General features: G+C 36.4%; 1 protein-coding gene across 1 annotated transcript in view; it reads right to left on the reverse strand.

The window, feature by feature from the left end:
- The window catches only part of TENM1 (teneurin transmembrane protein 1), a 649,978-nt gene that overhangs the window by 327,919 nt on the left and 301,691 nt on the right, over positions 1 to 20,368 (reverse strand). The gene's annotated exons all lie outside the window — the stretch shown is intronic.

A 20,368-nucleotide genomic window follows, 5' to 3' on the forward strand; every position in this document is an offset into this window, starting at 1 on the left:
TTTATTTCAGTAAAGTTTTCTTCTTCAAGGATTACAAGCTTTGAGATGGACTATTTGCCTGGGGTATTCTGATTCATCTTGTTCTAGTATGTTTTCCTACTCAGATAGTTCTCATGAATTTAAAATTTGTTTTCTTTTCATCAAGAGCTTTTTCTTTCCATGAGGTATAATTTTATTTACTTTTTACTTTTCTTTTGCCCTTTCTTTTTGGTTCTTTTTGATAACTCATTTAAAGGAAGCAACATTTTATTTAATGCTGTTGTAAACCATCACTGAATGTATTACTACAGTGTAAATTATTCCACTTTCAAGAAACACTAGAGGAATTGTAATCATACAGATTCTGTAAAGCCAATGGAATAAATTGATTGAATGACAGAAAACAATATCCTCTCATTTCACTAATCTAGAGCCTACAAATTAGATAGAAAACTTCTGTAAGCAGTGATGAGCCTTGTTTGCAGGTAAGTACTTAAGGGCCAATAGAAAGCAGGTAAATCTCTGAAAACCTCATTTTAAATTGTTTGCCTGGGCTGGTTTATGCTTTATTTGGAGTTGCTTCAATTTGTATATCTGAGAAAGTAAGACACTGAAAAGTGGTTCCTTAAATAACACTGTGGCATTTTATATCTTGCCACAGTGATTCCAGACTACGCTACTTTACTGTAAAAATTGAAAAACAAATGGTGCCTGTTTGTCAGGGTCAAAATTAATTTTGAGGTCCAAAGATCAAGGTCTCAAAACATCATAATCTAGTCAAAGATTACCAAATAAGAAAATTACATTATTTATTTTTTTTTTTGTAATCCCGTTGTTTTAAAATTATATGATCAATTTTATCTCCCCTTAAGGAACATATAGAGAAGAAAATATTTTGTAATTAAAAAGTTTAAGGTAGGGTCTGGCTTTTTATGTTCCTAATGTGAGAAGTACTAAGGATCTACTTCAGCAGGAAGCTGCAGAACGGCAAATGAAGGCCCAAGTTTAGAGAAGAGATTATAAAAATGTCTTTGTATCTTGGATTTTCATCCTCTGAGTTTCTTTATTTTACCTTGAATTCTGGCCTTTGTGTAGCTATCCAGTTATGAATTAACTGCAATTGGAAAGAATTCATCAAGAATCGACAATTACATTTCTAATCCAATATACAGAATAAAATTCAGTTCAGTCTCCAGTTTTTTTGGCCTAACTGGGAGAAACACAGCAAGAAAATGATTTTTGTCACTGGAATATGCACAGGGAGCAGTATTGCTGAGTAAGCAAACATCAAATTTGTAATGACCTGGATATGCTCCTAGATTGATAAACGGTGCATAATAAACTGTACAGCTCACCAAAACAATGGTGACTTTTTAAGTCACATTCTTGCATGTGTCACAGTTTCCCTTTAGCTTTTGAACAAAAGTTTGTCTTGCAGTTTGCACTCCTCTTGAAAAATAAAGCTGACCTGCAGTATCCTCAGAACAGATACATTTAACCTGTGTATTGCTCATGCTTTCTACTGCTGCTGAGGATCTACAATAGCTCTGTTAAGTTCTTTACAAGCCTAAGTACTATTTACTCCATATTTTCAAAAGGTTCCTCTATCTGGTATGATATACTAAAGAAAAGGCGTAACAAGCAAAGGTTTATACTGGCAGCTATCCATAGGAAAATATATGCTGTTTTATTCTTTAATTTTCTACAGGTGTTGATCTGCTTATTACAAGATTTCTTCCTATTATTCTCTGAGAGCTGTTTAAAGAAGACGTCCACAAGCTGTTAAAATCCATTACCACGTAGAATGAGACTCTCAGTAGTGTGTCTTTAGGTTTTTAGGCTACATCAGAATAGGAAATCAGTAAAAAAAAAAAAAAAAAAGGAGTCCCCTTCTTCCTAAGGGTGAACATTGATTCTCATCTTTGTTCGTGAGAGCATGTTTCAGTTTATGGTTGGGAGATAGGCTCATTTTCTTTTAGTCCTGATAGAAGCTATCCATCTCTGCTCTGGGAACCACACATCTGCACCTTCAGACAGAATGCTCTGTCAATTGGTTAAGGCAGCTGTGATGGAAATTTTTATCCAGAGGACATTTCAAATACAGAGAAGCAGCACCATGCTGACACCAGACATAAGTGCGACTGAAGCCATGCAGCTGGCATAACCAATGTGCCTTCCACTACCTCTAGCCATGGCAAGACAACAGCTCAGATAACAACAGTCCTGTCCATAGAAGCTGCTTCTCAGAGTTGAAATGGACTGCATTCATATTCTTTTTCTACTATGTGGTAGAGGAATAACTGACCTGTAAATAAAATGGTTTGGATTGTACCGTGCAAAGACAATTAGTAATTCTTGTCAGTGATCTTCAGCAATAGTCAAAAAACATGTAATTCTCATTGCAGGTACCACAGCTGAGCACAGCCTACTGCATCACAGCAATGCTTGGTGATGTAGATTTCCACATCATTAATAGCAGAGTAACTACTATTAAGTGAAGGCTTAATTAGCAGCTTTGAGAAGGAGGCAAGGATATAAAAAGGGACAGTGAGAAACTTTATCCTGTTTTTTAAATAATGACACCTGAAGGTCATGGCACTGTAGCACTGAGAAAACTCCAATGCCACTTCTGCTCCCCAAGCAAGCACACCTTCTGGTGTTGTGAATACAGGCTTCCCACAGTACTAAAATTTTAGATTACTATATCATCTGAGATATGCTTCAATCTATAAATATAAATAAGTCCTTTAGCTTGATATAGCACCAATGAATATTGAGAAGTGAATATCTTTCCATTACTATACTCAGTTTATTCCTTTTTGTTATCTAAGAATTCTGATCTGTGGTCCTTTGCCCTTGCTGAATGGATGTTCCAGTATTCACAGCATTTTGATAACTCGTATTTTAAAATCTGTTACATCTATTTCTCTCCCCACCTAAATTTGTCCTTTGCATGGAAAATATAACACTGCAACCCTGAGTTAAAAGATGAACATATTGAATTGCTGTTTTGCAGCAATATATTTTCACAGCGTTACCTGTGGTTGGCCTATGAGTCAGCCCAAATTAAGGCCCCCTTTTGCTGTGCCCTGAGCACAGTAGAAGAGTATCTTGGGACTTAAGACAATCTCAAGAAAACCCCACATACACGTGTGAGATGTACACCTAACAAACCATTTGATGTCTTGTTTTGTATTTATTGTTTAGAGAAATGGATCTCTGTGGATAGACATGAAAATCACACGACTGACAAGATTCAGCACAGGACACATACAGTGGAATCTCCACCCCCTTCCCTGCTATCATTCCACCTACACCTCCACATTCTCTCTCATGTGCTTTCTCACCTCTCGCCCATCTCAGCAGCCCACACAATGTGCTTCACAGATCACTAACATGGAAGCACGATGAAGATGTCCTCACATGCAAAAAAACCCCATCTGGGGTTTTTTTGCATGTGAGGACATCTTCATCTTGCTTCCATGTCTGCAGCACGTGCTTTAGCCTCTCTCCCAGGCCCTCTCAGCCATGTATTTCCATCCATCAGATCACAAGATACTTCAGAGACTGTGCTGCAGTGTATAATCCACTGGCTAATATGCTTCCATTTTATTCAGTGATTTTGGAAGGTGCAGGATTTGGTCACAACTGTTCATTAGATTCCATCTTACAATACTAAAAATGTCAGCTGTACAGAAGAGGTTACAGAGAAATAATGAATGACTTGATTAGTTTTCAAACTATTTGAAAAATTACTCTTCCACTAACACCTCTTAATCTGCATATCAGTTTTTTTCTAGAAGCCTTCAGATTTTGCTGATATCAGGAGGATAAGATGAAGAACACCCAATATCAGGAAAATTTCTGCAAAACAGACTGATCTTAAGGATATTTCACAAAGGCAAAAAGTGGTTTATTTTTTTATACATTGTCTGAATACAAAATGTTTTGTTAAAGACACTTATTTTGAGTCCAACTCACAATAGCTCAGATAGGCTATCGAGACTTACCTTTATTTATTTTATTCAACTACACCTCAACATTATCTTACTTTATCCTTAGCTGACTGCAAGTTTTCTGTATTCTTTTTAACTCCATCTGTCTACTAATAGTGTCATGTCTGTTTTCAGGTCTTGAAGCTTGCTGTTAATGGAGAATTTTTCTGGCCATTCTGTACAGTATTTTCCATTTTAGTGGTAATGCTATTGATCTAAGAGTTTCCATCATGCACTAAAAAGTATTACTGGTATAGATTTCTGTTTCTTTATAAAGATCCATAATAACGTGCCAAAAAATTCTCGCAGTCATGGAAAAATTACACAACCATGTTCCTATACCAAAAGAGAAAGTAATTCTAGAAGTGCTAAAGTAACACAAGTTATAAGAAATCTTATTAAAATATTACTGAAGTATTAGTACAAGAGTTTAAATAGGCTGTGAGTAGCTATTTTAAGACATAACTAAGGGATATTTTTAGACATCCATCCCTCTAAGCTGGAGTTTTAAAAACTCATGTCACATAAAATTAATAATCTTGTATTATAAAATTTTTTAATAATAATGAGAAACAGGAAGTAGGGAGGGTGTGCACACTCTTTCCATTTAACCCAAGTATGCCAAAAGGAAAAAGGGAATTTTACATTAAAATTTTCAAAAGATATCTGGCACTTAAACTAGATACAGAACTTTTATGCCATTTGAGACTAAATACAAGATGTATATAATGATTTGTTTGAGCCCAGTTGTAACAGTAAAACTTACTAAAATTTGCATTACAGGAATATCAATGAAGTTTCAATGGGGACAAACCCAAAGTGTGGATTCTCCTTAGGGTTCTGCCATGGAGATATAAGACATCAAACCACCAAATGGAATAAGGTGTCGTGTCTATTCTTAACCTTTAAGGATCCCGCTAAGGTTTGGCCACTATCTGGGGAACACAACAGTGAACAGCATAGGAATCAGCACATGCCAGAGTCTCATTATTTCATATTTCAAAAGAATATAAAAGAAAATCAATGAGTGGAAACACAGATTTCTCAACTTTTTATGGTGGAAAACCACACACAGAAATCTAATTCAACTCTGAGTGTCAGGCTTAACTTTGAATGACCTGATTTTGGCCAAATGTGTCACAACTTTAATGTTATTTAAATGTAGGGGTTTTTGTCTGTGAATGTTAGCAAAGCCCTTGCTGCTTTAGATAAGCAGATGACATTCCATTCCTCTTTGTTTCCCTCATTAAAGCAAAGAAGTTGAATATTAATGAGTGTGGAGAATTATGTTGTCATGCATGTTAGTCTAGAAAATATAAATTCATCTCATAAAAAAGTCAAAGGATCAAAGAAGGTTTTTACTGTTAATTGGAAACAAAGTGTCAACGGTGTCCTGATTTAAAGGGCACTCAAGGATGATAAGGGAGGGTTGGTTTTTCGTTGTTTTTTGTTGGTTTTTGTTTTTTTTTTTTTTTTTTTCCAAACAGGAACCATAATTAAGGTAGAAGTGGAGTTATTAGTACTTTACTAAAATCCTTTTCATTGCCTGTGGCATTCAATGTGGTATTCCCAACGTTCAAAGTAATATTAAAAATAAAAAATATAATATTGCAAATATACTTCAAAATTAATAAAAGTGGTATTTTTATAGCCAAAAGCATATTGCTTTTAAATCTATGCATGTAATGCAACTAGTATACTTTCATTGTTTGTTTGATAAGTAAACTTAAAAATAGCACATTTAGCTTCTGGCTAATTAATAGACAGAAAATAACAGAGGATCACCTCCCTATTTTGGATTCCTGGGCTCAGCCCTAATTGCAGCAGTAAAAATTAAGTCTGTGTTTGCTTAGCAAGCCTAGAAATGCCAAATTTCTTGCATACACACATCCTCACAGCAGAACAACTGACTGAGGGAACAATTCCATGTTAATGTTTTTTTAATTAAATATACAAACTGTAAACTCTAAGGGACAGATCTCTCACTTTTCTGATGAGAGAACCTCTGTGCCTTTACCAAATGTAAGGTCATTACTCTGGGTTTCTTTAACATTGCAGTCTTCAGATAAATCTTAAAAAAGGCTCTTATTCTTTACTATAGTGACATTACATGTTAATTCTTATTCCCATATGAACAGAAATTTGCTGGAAAAAGGTGAAAACCTATTCTTTACATTTACCCTAAGGAGACAGTGCTGAAGTCAAGTGGATATTGGCAAAATTATGTGAAACCTTCCTGGTCTTTTTAATATCATTAAAAGATTGCAAAGTCATATAATTTGGTCAATCAATTAAAATGCTCTAATATGTAAATATTAACAAGGCAAAATCCAAACAAAAATATCCTGTATGCTCCTCCACACGCATCAGCTGAAATATTATGAGAATAAATTAATGCCATTTTATCAGTATTCTATTCTACTAGAAGACCTGCTAATAACACTAACAAATAATTACAAATAAAAGAAATAGAACAGAATAGAAATAGAATAGAATAAAAATACAAAAATAGCATAGAAATATGGTATTACAAATCATTACTGCTTAGAACAGGGTTGTATGAATTTTTTTTCAGTAGTAATAGAATTTACATGATTACAACTGCAGTGGGTGTCATTAAAATTTTAACACTTGCCACCTTTTGTCATTGTAATTCTGCATATGTTCAGGGGCAGTGAATTTGGAGGTCTTATAGCATCTGCTGCTTCTATATAAGTTGCAAATTATATTTCATTATAAAATAATTTGAATGTTCTGCTGATAGGATTATTCAGCTGCCTGAATTTGCTGTCATCATTTTTCTTTGAACATAGATCCTCTGGGGCAAAGTCACCCCAAGAGGCTATTCCATCACTACTGTTCCAACCCAAGAAATTTGGTTTTAATTTTTTTGTTTCAAGTCCGTTCCGTTAAGCTTGCAAAATGGAAAGTCAGTGAAAAAAGTCCCTTCTTCAAAATACTTTAAGGGAATATTTTAGGATGTATATGAGCAATCACCCCTTCATCTAATAGGTAAGCTGTAGACAGGAGTTAATTGCTCAGCTCTTATAGAGTGGACTTTTTTGTGAATCCTTGGGTGGGGAATACCCCTGTAAAACCTGTAAAGCCATCCAACAAGAGTCATTAATTCCAGCATGACATGAAGCAAAATCTAACATGGTTTCAGACTGATGAGGAATTAATTATTTTTTCTCCTCACCACTTGAGACAGAGAATCGTGGAACCATTTAGGTTGGAAAAGACCCTTAAGAGCACTGAGTCCATAGTAAAACACTAAGAGCAAATCCAAACTGGAGAGCTTAGGGCATCCATGCTCAGGAGCAGAAGCTTTCAGGCTTCACTTTCAGAGTGAGAACTGCTGGACCCGCAGTCAGGGAGGAAGCAGGATGGCTCACTGGGCTCAGGCTGAGCCAAAGCAATGCCAGGGAGATGTGGGTGCTCAAACAGCATCATTCCAGCTGAGCAGCCTGCATTGCCATGTGAGAGAGGAGACAGAAACACCAGCTTTCTGCATGGATTGCCATGTTACATCTACATGTGTTAGTGTCTCAGTAGGTCTCTCTGTCTAGATAGCAACCAAGGTTTCAGCACTAATGTCTAATCATGCTAGGATTTACAAATGCTCTGACTTCTCCAGGAGGGCCCTGGTATCTCGTACCAAGAGTGCCAGCCTAGCTACAGTTCTCTGCTGAAAAGATTTGAAAAGTTTAAACATCAAAATGGCATAAATGTGCTTTTCTATTAAGCTCCAGTGAAAAGATTAATAAGATAGTTGTTAACTGAACAAGAATGTTACATTAACTTCTTCAGTTACTGCTTTGATATGTTTGCTTAGATTTAAATACATAATTCACAGGATCAGTGTAGTCAGAAATGTAAAAGGTCTATTTAGGTCACCTAGTCTGTCTTTGCCAGCACAGCATTATTTTCATCACTGTATTGTCCATTTTCTCTTTAAACCTTGATAATCTGTAAGTCATGTAAGGATAATAAACTGAGTGTTTAGCAGAAATGTTATTTGCAGATGATAATCACAAGCCAAGGAAAAGCAACACTGCAATACATGCTAAATTTATGGATTTGTTTTTGAACATTGCAAAATGGCTATAGCTATTGGTGTTGAGCTATCAGTGAAGTCAAGCATCTCACAAATATAACATTAACAGCTTTTAAAAAACAGGAATTCCCAAATATGCTACTGAACCACAAAGAGGCAACATTTTGGATACAGGTGAGGAAGACAACAGGCCTAGAAAATGCTGAGAGCTGCCACTTAGACTGAACTGAACCAGAACAAATAGCTATGACTTGCAAAAAGTCAGAACTGCTTCCAAACAAATCTTAGCAGATACCATAGGCTTCCTAAAAGGACTCAGAAAACTATAAACCTTTTTTATCTATCCAGTTTTAAATATTATTTGTGTGTGTATATGTATATAAAAGTGTGTATATGTATATAAAAGTATATATATTTAGATGACTTTTCTTATTATGAAGGAAACATTCAGTTTGGAATCCAATGTTAATAGAATGTTTTCTGTTAAATCTGAAAAGTCTGAAACAAATGCCGTGGAGCTTTTCACACTTTCTTAATTCAGCAAAGACTTTGGAACTTAATGAGAACAATTAAAACATCAATATCGTCAATAATTGTACTTCAGAGCATTTTCACAGAGACCTCTGACTACTAAGGTTGTCTGCAGTCTGAAAGAGTGACAACTTCTAGAGGGAGGAAGAGCAAAAAATGTGCTATCTAAACAAAAGTGCTGGGACAACATAGGCTGTGTAGAATATAGATTTTAAATTCAGACAACTCAATCACTAAAGCCTGAAAAAAAAAGCCTTAAAGAAATTGAAAGAAGGGACACCTTTCCCAACATCCAAAATCCCTTGTCAGAGTCAGCTGTCTCTAGGCTCTAGCCAGTTGTCAAAGGCTCCAGCTACAGATTTTAAGCTTTTATCTATCTTTTTGGAAACAAACAACTCCCCAGTTCTCTGTGGAGTACTCTAATTAATGAAAGCTCATGCATTTATTCTGTGTAGTATATAAACCTACTCACAAAACAAGGCAGAACAAGGTTCATCACATCACTCTCAGTCTGATATTTCCATCACTGGAAAGCAGGAAAGGTAAGATCAGTTGACAGATTTAGGGTGTGGGATTGACAGTAAAGGAGGGGACCAGGGGCCCAAAGAGCTTGGGCAGTTTCTGTCCTTGGAGGTTTTCAAGACCCCACGATGAAAAGCCCTGAACTGCCTGGCTGGACCTTCAAACTGGCCTTGCTTCAGCGGGAAGCTGGACGGTGTGTGAGTTCCTGAGCAACCTTTGAACCTGACCCTTCCTACAACCCTTTCACTTGTCTCCATGCTCAAACGGGTTTTAAAGCAAGAACTAACCATACAACAAAGAATAATTAAGATGAGTGATAAGTAGACTCAGTTATCAAGGTTTAATGGAACTCAGATGTTGCCTGAATACCCTCTTGAACAGCTTTGATCACCCTCCTTTTTCTAGAAGTCTCTTCACTTTATGATTATAAAGTCCGTCAAGATGAAAAGCACTCCGTGAATGGCATGTATATTCATTTTTCCTGGATTTTTAACCTACTTGAGGGATCAACAAAGACACAGTTTACTTTCATGACAGTTACCTGTTAATTTTGTTCTGCCTTGTGGAAACATGCAGCTAATCTGAATGCACCATGATGATTTATTTTCTTGTTTCATCATGTCAGACACTTCTCCCCTATTAATTCAGGACATTAAAATCTATGCCAGCATGCAACGGATTCAGAAATACTCCACTACTTATTTTATGTGTAAATCTACAATTTGAGGTTAAACTAAACAACCAGAGCAAAAAGACTCCATGATACAGAATTAGTATGCAGCAGTAATCAGGTTTGTAATCAGGATTGTGACCAGAGATTATAAGGATTTTTAAAAAATATATAAGAATATAGAATTTCCTCCAATGAATCTTACATAAATACTAATGCAATCTCATTTATTTTAAGTTTATGCTATCATTTTCCATTCAGTTTATAAAGAAAACATTTGAGAGTATGCATTTTCTTCTCTGCCAGTCTTTCTTTGAATTATTAGTGTATTAGATTTATCAGCATCAGTTGTTCTAATAATTAGGGAACAATTTGAGGCATTACACAATGAATGCAACAGTGAGATTGCAGCCTAAAGAGTGCAAAATTTCCCTTTTGAAAATATGTCTCGTTCCCACTGACAAACGGTATCTAAATTTGGATATCCCATCAAAAAGGCTAAATTTGTAAAGGCAGGGAATAATTTTTCCTCCACTTCCTTCAGTACTACCATACACTAGATGAAAGGCATCCAACAGTATGTGGTCCATAACAGCACAATGCTACATTTGATAGAAACAACGAGGAAAACTAAGTTGTGCATATTGGAATTTGATGAACATATTTAGCTTAACAGAGCTTTAGTAATGAAAAGTTTGAGGGGATCTGAAACTAGCTGTCTGCATCTGTTGAGAATCTCAGCTAACTCACTGCCCTAACCCTCTGCCCTGGAGGCAAGACACACATCCTACAGAACTATCTTTTCTCCTTAACCTGTTCATATAAAATTACATTTTGCAGCCTGTCTACTTGAAGTGGGAAAAGGGGAACTGTAACAGGGGGAAGGAAAGGAGAAGACAGCCTGCATGTAAACCAATTATTTTCTCCCAAGATCCTTGCAGTAACAGAAATAATTGCTTAGTTTTATGAAATTCAGTAAATCCTCCAAGTAACAGTTTATTCCTGGCCTCACAGCAATACTTGAGAAACACAGGTGGAAGCTCAGCCAACTCCCTTGTAAGTTCATCTCCTGATGTTACAGCCCAAAACCTTGTACACAGCTTCAAATGAGTTTCTCTTCAATCAAATACCAAACTGACTCACAGTTACACTGTGAAATCACATGAGACTTTCAGGTCAGGATGGCAAGTCTGCAGACTTACTTAGGTATGCTCTCTATATTTCTTGTTTCAGAAGGAGACCTTCTGACACCCAATCCAAAGTTGAAACCCGTTTTACAGAGAGTGAAGTTCCAGTTAAAATATGCAAACAGATAATTTCTGTTAAAAATGGCCTCAGCCATGAGGTGGGAGATGAGATGCAAGAAGTTATAGCTTTTTACTAATTAAATTAGTTAACTGTTTTTCAGTTTGTGTGGTACAGTCAGACTGTGACTTATTCCCTCTCGGTAGCTCACTAGGCTTGTATTAGACAGCACATTTGGGAAAAAAGCTTTAGCAAAGAGTTTTGTTTGATAACTTTGTACTTCATGGAAATACATAAATACTTTAATAAGCAGAGATTATCTTGAGTAGAAACAATGCAACATTCCATTGTATCTAACATGGATAACATATGGATAACATATTTCCCTTCCATCTCACAAGCATCAGAGAGACTTAGTTCCTTAAAATCATGTTACCCTTATATAGAGAGTGATCCAACTTAAACTGAGATACTGATGTGACCTGTTGCTGTGGCAGGGAACATGGAAATATTTTTCTTGGAAAGACTTCCTCCAGACCTTTCATTTTGAGCACTCATATGACATCGACTCAAAGGCAGGAGAGATACCAGAGGACAGCAAAGCCAGGTACAAGACTATCAGCCTGGAAATATGGACTTGAATATTTTCTGAAACAGAGGTTATATCCAAGTTTTCTCCAGGAGTGTACTGGGAGAGTTGTTCTGTAGACTTGAGGATTTAAATGAGAGGTAAAGGATGAACAGTGGGAATGTGGCCTTGGGCACAGGCTCAGCCTGGGTCCTCTATCACTCTGAAAAATGTAGCTTGTGAACACATTCCTGTGAAAATATTTTGCACACTATACATGTACAGACTTATTACTAATGTGCTTGGGACTCACAAGCAGAACAAAGACTGTGTCCCTTAGATTTGACAATCTGTGTAAGAAAAATAAGGTTTAACTAAGAATGTATCTGTTTCTGACAAGAGAATGATGGATAGAGTCACTTTATTTACCCTGACAGAAATATCTTTGTTGATGAGCCGTGTGTTTTGCAAAAGAGAAGGAACAGTGAGTACCTAGCCTTATATATGTGAGGTGAAATACTGCATTTTAGACTGGAATGTATAATTTCATAGATTATGAGTTTTGTTTAATGACTGACTGCAAAACTGATATTTCAGAGTTTTGCATTTCAATGATTTATGGTCTTGTCAGCGAATTTTTAATATGCTTTATGTGCACAGATGTTTCTGCAATTGTGACATGCTATAAAAAATTACAATGGTCAATTGCCCTCCAGTGCTTTTCATGACAAGTCTGCAGCCATAAAAGTCAGGGGGTTCTGTAGTGTAGGGGAGCTGCAATGAGTAGCAGGGATAGTTTAGTCATTAACTTGTGAAGTTTCTTACTGTTACCACTCTTGCAGTCCCTTGTGCTTCCAAAGGTGTTGAGAACAGAAAGATTAATTGAAATAAAAGAAGACAGGAAATTCAACTGAAAACATTCTAACAATAACACCTTTTCCAATAAATAGTTAAATCAATAAATTGTATGTACAGACCTGACTTCCTCATACCTAATTTTGGGCTAAATTGCTCCAATAGCTAAATAAAAACAACCTTAGAAACAAAGTCCCCCAATGTCTCTTCAATATTATTTTCTTCTAATTGAAAAAAATTTGACTCCTCAAAAAATCCCAAGCAGAATTGGTTGGAATAAGTGGATTTTGTTATTCATGAAGTATGGCACTGACAGTAAGGTGTTGCTCTTCAATAGGTTTGGGGTCCATCAGGGTGTGGAAGAACCAGCATCTACAGCAGAGCTGCTTAATACAGGAATATGTTCAATCTCTTGACACACATTTCTAGAAGACCTGAATAAATTTAAACTTCAAAGCACCCTCTGTTCTCAAAAGCAGCACTCACTAGATCCCAAGACTCCTATTCTGACAGCCAAAGATCTGGTCCTTAGTTTTTGTTTGCTTTAAGGTTTATTTTTATTCTTCTACTTCATTCATATGATTTTCAAAGTTGTGTTCACTACCTATAATTCTGATTTGGTTGGAATACTTTTGTCTCATACTAGGCCTATGAAAGAACAGAGGGCTGTGATACTACATTGTTATGTGGCAGGCCGGGGGTAATACAGTGAGCCTGGTAGCTTATTGGGAATTTATATCATTTATTCTGCCTGCCTTCCTTCGAACAGTTTCTCAGTCAGTCACCAGTTTCATGTTTTGTTTGACAGACTTATTTTCAGTCTAACTGAGCTCATTGACTTGCAAAGGAAACTAAAGAGTATGAGCACTACAACACTCCCACATAGACAGGCTCTTCCAACTGGGTGCCTACATTGCCACACGAAGCCCTTGCACAACTCTTCCAGATTTGGTGAGCTAAAGATGTATCAGAACAACAATAAATTGCTTTAAAAAAGGTCTTCTTTTATATATATGGGTAAGGATAAAAGTAAACAAAACTAAATGTTCAAAGTTGGGAATTATTCTTACAGAGTGTTTGGTAAATGAAGTAAATGTACATCTAAAATTGGTGTGTCTGCTACAGCATGTTGTTAGTGTAGCTGCTGGGAAGCAAACAAAATAGATCAAGAATTGAGCAATTTTCCCCCCCTGCTGAATTGACTGATTTATCCAATACAGCAGTATTAAAAGGACATTCACACACATACAAAAAAAAAAATAAATAAAGGGGAGGAAAAAACAAAGACAAAAAAGAGATGAGTTTCACCATGATCCTAGTATATACCTCCTCTTCCACATCATGGAACCATCAGCAGGTCTGACTGTTGTGCTGCTGTAAATACCTTGTACCTTAAAACACTTCCACATTTCTCCAGATCCCTGCATGCCTCTCCATAAAGCTCAGCCAGGTCAAAGGATATGTGAGAAATCAGCAGTTTATTTCAAGATTGTGAAATTCAGTGACCCTGAGATAGTAAAGCCTGGCCACCTCTGACCACGCCAGGTTTATAATTAACTGCCTGCATTAACGATGGCTTTCAGTAATAATAATTAGTCCTGCTTCCAAAATAGTTTTAGGAACTTGTTATTTAAGAACTCCATTAGAGAGAAGCAAAACCACAAAGTAACAAACTTCTCTGTTGTTTACTGTCCTATCGTTACATCTGACTTCATAATTTATCTTTTATAAAACAAAACCAATAAATTTAGCTTAAATTTAGCTATGAAAAACAGATAAGCCTTAAAAAAATTACTATGAGTAGTCAAACACATGGCAACAGATTTTAGCTCAACTAGAATATGAACAAACTCCCATATGGTAGCATGAGCAATCATGACCAAAACAAGACTATATATCTTGTACAAGGAATAACAAACAACTATGTTTTGACAAAAAAAAAAAAACTTCACTGTTTTATTTGCATTGAAAAAATAACTGTGTTTTTCTGAAAGTTTAACTACAGGAGTTGCTGGATTACTAAACACAAAGCTGATTCCAGAAGTAACAGATGATCATAAACAGCTGCTTATTTTCTGTAGAAAAATGTTCATTAAAACTGCATAACAAAAAATACATTTATGTATTTCACTTGGTGCAGATAAAAAATATTCCTAAATCAAGATTCAGAGAAAATAAACTGGACTGTAGTGGAGAAAGGTATAAATCAACACATATCTGGACATTCTCCCAGAAAAAGTATATTAAATATTCCCGTGGAAGTCCAGACAGTGAATGATATAGGCAGCCTCTACTTACAATTTAACTCTCTGGTTCCTCTGCAGTAGCACTGCAGGGCTGGAAGTTTAAGAGCTACACTGCAATAAACTCAGAGCACAATACCTGCTTCCTTGCCAAAGGTTTCCTTTGCTGGACGGCCCTACAGACTGTATCCTCATTTCTTGTACCCAAAAAGGGGGGTAGGATGGCTCTCTGGACATGATAGAAAATCCTTTTACGTAGGAATTCTTTACAGACTCCAGTAAAACTGGACTTAGGCTTTAACATTCAGCTTATTGCACTGAAAATTATGTGACAAAGATTTATTTTCCTTTTGAAATGAACGTTAACTATTCTGATTCAAATAATATAGCAAACAAAGGACACTATAACATTAAACAAACAAAGCAATGGTGCTTTTAGAGTCTATGATTTTATGTGATATCCTGTCCTCATTAGAAGAATTCTCTGCAATTTTTGTGTATTTTCCCAACAAATGTTACATCATTTGCCAGGTGGCATGTCTGACCCCAAAATCTCTTTCCAAACAGCCTGCTGTTGCTAATGCAGTAGAAATTCAAATAATTTGTTCTAGAGAAACAGATTGAATCAACATACAAGATGCAACACCTATATTTGTTCAGTATTAATTGCACTTCTGCCTAGTTCAGCTCTGTACTCCTGGCTCAGAGCCATCAGAAGGAAGTCAGTTGTAAGAAGTAACACCACACTGACTAGAGATGTGTGTGGACCAACAGCCTCCGTGCCAATCTCTTACCCCTCACAAGCATCACGTGTAATCCATCTCCCTTTATAGCATAAGGTGAGTTCATGGAACTCTCTATCAAAAAATGCTGATTAAAAATTATTTCACAGTATGTTCATACATTCACTGGGATCCTAACAATAGCTACCTCCAGACTTTTTCTGTATTCTGTGTTATTCTCATACTACAGGAGACATTGCAGAGAATTTCTAAAGTAAATCAAAAATCATATTCTTAAATAGCACTGGAATTTTCTACAGGTTTGTGAATTCAGTGTCAGGAGCTTTATCCCCTCTCTGAATAATTATAATGACATCCACTGGCCAGTATCTGGAGGTTTGCATTTCCATTTCTGAAAGAGCTTTGAAAGAGGTAAGTATCAGCATCCCCACTTTCCAGCTGAGACACAAAGTGGTCCATTGAGACCTGGTGCAGTGTTCAGTCCATTACCTTCCATGGACACCACTGAAGAATAACTGGATAAGAGACAACAGAACTTGCCTTCCAAGGAAATAAATACAGTGGGTTATGTGTACTAGAAAAAACCAGCTCTGATAAATCCAGAGATCTCATAATGCGTGTGATGTTCCCACTGTAGAGCTTTGGGTAAGAGCTGCTGAGAGGGAATGTGAGGTTTTATTGCTTGAAATAGGCTATGTGTTTATAAATTTGGGAAATTCTACAGCCTAGTAGGGTAAGAACACCTAAAGCAACGTGAAATATCCTAAATGTGTCCATGGCTCTCCACTATAGATTTAAGATTTTTATACTATCCCAGATGTGCCTTATATTACCCTGAAATTCTAACAAGTCACCAGACAGTGGTATCTGTCAGTGTTCACTACCTTCATTTCTCTTAAAACACTGTCTAATTAGTGAGAAATTATGCACATGCTTTCCATGTGCCAATACAGCTAACACTGAGAACAGGAGGAACTGAGATTACTTCCTAGGTTACCATTTCCTAGTAGGATTTTCAACACAACTGCAAATTTTCCACATCAAAACTGGAAAAGCTGCTTCTCTGTTAAACCAGAACAAAAATAAGTTTGCCCTTCTGGGTTTTTTTTCTATGTAAGCAGCAGAGAATAGCACCAAATTTGTAACATGCTAAAAATCAAGAGCAATTGTTGTATCAGTAACATTTCCCTCATAACAGAGGATGGTAATGCTGAGAGTGGAAAATTGACACTAAAGTCACAAAAACAATTACTGTTGATGCTGGAGAAGTTCAGCTCTGTTCTTAAGTTCTTTATGTTATGGCTAAACACTCAGATAAATCTGGACTTGTTAAGAGCTTGACAACTGAGGAAACAAAAATAGTTTGGCTAGTTTATAAAAGTGACTTTGAAAATACGCGTTTTCTGCCTTACATAGTATAAGTAACTAGATAGATGAAATTAGAGGTTAGCAAAAGAAACAAGCTTTGAAAAGCTTCTCACAGCATGCAATAGGCTGCAAAAGTGTATTCTTGATATCAGTAATGTGTATCAGTCTGAGGTAATTTTTTCCCTGTTCATTTTCTCTCTGCTTCCAAGAGAATATTTCAGAGATTACTGTATAATTATAATCAACAGTTATTTTATGAGGCCTACAAGACCTCCCTGAACTAAATGACTTTTCCCTTTTAGTCACAAGACTTTCTATAGCACTAGTAATTTCTTTAAGTGGTCAATCATACAAATTCAAAAAATGAATAGCAATCTTTAATAATACTGGGCTCAGCTGCTTTATCAATTGATGAATATATCTTATGCAATACATTTTTTCATGTGCAGTCACTTCTATTTTTGTTAATTTTTTTTAAATCTGAAGTGAGGAGAAGTTTGTCTCTGATAGTAAGAGATTTTGACTAGCTGTGTCTAAAAAAATATATTACTAAAGCATTGGTATCTTTTGTTACTTCTGTGATCATTGTAACTTCCTTTTCATTCTTTTCCTTATAATTTGAAGGCTGCCATGCAAGCAATTCACTGCTACAGAATGGCCAAGTGGAAGGAATATTTTCAAAGCCAATTATACTTAGCACAGAGTTGTTAAAAGAAGTACTAACAAGGGAGGACTCCTCTCACAGCCTGAATTTCCTTTTACAATAGCTCACATTTTTCTGCTTTGAACCTCTGACAGAATATAATAAAGAATACTCAAGTAAAGGGAAGAAGTGATACTCCATATGTTGCAATGAAAAATGTCATTTATAATGGTAATCACAAGTGTATGTTATATCCTATTGTACATACCTCATTTTTTACACGATTTACAAGTTCCACTGATAGCAATTACGCTTCATAAACCAGACAAGAAGTTAGTAATTCCCAACAGGAAACGCATAATGACTATGATTTTTATTTCCACTTTGGGGAAGAGCCCCAGAGCCAGCTTAATGAATGTGAGGCAAAATACAGCAGATGGTCATGGGAAAAACGAGACCAGAAAAGTAGGGGATGGCTTTAGAATACCAGGAGTCAAAGCACTGACAAAGTTTTTGGGATTGCACTCCAGCAGTGTGAGGCAGAATAACACTGTGGCTGGACAGATGTTTGCAGAAAAAGCTCCTCCTCAGGTTCAATAGGCAGCAGGAGAGCGAACACAGGGCTGAGCAGCCCGTGCCCATCGGAGGCAGAAGTGACGTCCTTGTAGCTGATTAAGAGAAGAGATGAAAATGGAGACAAAATTTATGTCTTATGAGGAAGACCCAAAGAAAAGGACACATGTTGAGGAGTAATACAGCCAGACCCTGGGGCTGGGATGATGAATGAGCTCTGCAGCAGTCTGCTGGATGAGCCACGACTCCATCGTGGTTAAACAAAGATGGTGCAGCTGCAAGAGGGAAAATAAGATTCCATTCCTGAACTGTTATTTGCAACAGAAGGAGCTGTTAAGAAGAAAGTGAATGGAGAAACAGAAAGGTCTCTGGGCATTTCTAGAGCAGAATTATGTCAGAGCAAGTGAAGACAAAGCAGTACCACAGCTCTCAGCAACCCAAGAGTAAACCCAGCTCTTCCTCATTGCAGCCTGTCTTTGCAGGGACCCTGAGGCAATACTAACTTCCCAGCAGCATAACACTTGCTGCCTTTTTTTGTTTTCTTTTTCTATTCTCTAAATAAATATACACAGGTATGTTGCGCGGTTGCAGCCCCTTCACAAGAACACAGCTTCTTCGATTTAACATACTTAAGAACCACCATATACCAAAGCCAAATATCAGTGACGCTGTGTGAAGTTGGTTTGGAAAAGGGAGTTAGAAGAAGCCAGTAGAAAAAGTCAATGAACTAAGCAGAAGCAGTGTATTACTTAGAGCTAAGCACAGTATAGCTGCTGAGGTTTGCTCATACGGTGATCACTCCTGTCAAGCTTCTACCATTATGTCTAATTAAGAAACATTTCTTTTTAAATTAAAAGATTCCCATGGTCACATTATTCACCTTCTTTAGTCTGTTCTGTACACAAAAAAGCTGTTGGACTGGAAAACATCATTTACTTAAATGAAAAAAAACTTACAAGGTGTGTGTTAAAATGAGATAACACATGCCCCACTGGCCTTAAAATGACCCATAAAAGGACTATCTTATAATACCATACTCTTGGAAACGTCTTATTGTGATAATTAAAAGGAATCAAAGGTCATTTTGTTATAGAAAAGTTGTGTTCATCTACATACTGTAAGTATTTTTATTCAATTTCAAGCAAAAATAACCAATCTTCCTGCTACTCTGAGGCATAGCAGAGATATACCAACTGAATTATTTAATATACTAATTCTGTAATGTAGTAATATGTGACAGTTATCAAATGGATTCTTTATTTATATGTTGATCAACATCACAACAATGTAGTGGCCTGGAAGGAGTCATTGCTCTGTGAGTCTCCAGTAAAATTCTGGGCAGGGCACTGCCTTTCTTTCTCTGTAATACTGTTAATAGTGTGGAAGGAAGAAAGTAAATCAGTATTTATTTAAAGGTCCCTTCCTACCACCTCCCAGATCTTTCATTTCTGCTGTTATTACTGAATCCTTTCTACTGGACAATTACAAACATTACTGATACTAAATATTCTTATCATGTGTAGTGCTCTGTAATTAATACTTACAGACAACAAAAATATATTTGCTGTCTGGGCAATCATTCCTAAGACACTTGGAATGCAATGAATCGCTGCAAGACAGGAAGAAGTGATGACATTTATGATCCTGCAGATTTCCAGCCACACACCAGAGTACACGTCACTTGTCTGCACAGCGATGTTGGAGCAACCATTTAGGGCTTGACCCCTTCTCCCATTTCTCTCAGCAGAAGGGGACTATTTAAACCCAGAAGCAGAATCAAAATCAAAAGGTCTACCACATTAATGCCCTTTTCCTTTCTTCTCTAGCTGGTGGCTAAAATGAAGAGACCAGCGCCCTAGTACAGTTCTGTCACTTTTGCCACAGATTGCTTCTTCAATCTTTGTTTCAGCTCCACAAGGAAGTAGGAAAAAATAATTCTTTAGTTTTGTAAAATTTTTTTCTCTCGATTAAATGTTAGAAATGAAAGTGATTATATTGTCTACGCTTCTACCTAGGGAGTAAAAATTTTTAAACTACTTTAGAGACGCAATAAAGGCCATCTTCTGTCCTTCAAAAAGGGAAAAGACCGATAAGAAAACCAGAAAAATAGGTCAGAAGAAAAAAATATTTCTGAGCCCATTTCAGTGTGATATTTGAAAGTGAAGTAAGAAACAGTGAATTATGGCCAGGGATTTTCTTTCCCAAGTTATGTTTTTCCCCTCACTGTCTTTGTATATGACATAGATAGTCATCAGGGATAATGTTAGTTCTTCATTTTAACTGTGAATATTAAGATAATGGAAGAAATTGGCTAGTCAGTTGTGAAATATTATAGCAATAAAAGTCTTTGGTGGAAGATGAATCTTCTTCAAAATA

The sequence above is a fragment of the Pipra filicauda genome, unplaced genomic scaffold, assembly GCF_003945595.2.
Source record: "Pipra filicauda isolate LSUMZ 115617 unplaced genomic scaffold, ASM394559v2 scaffold58_size5111680_pilon, whole genome shotgun sequence".
NCBI lineage: Eukaryota > Metazoa > Chordata > Aves > Passeriformes > Pipridae > Pipra > Pipra filicauda.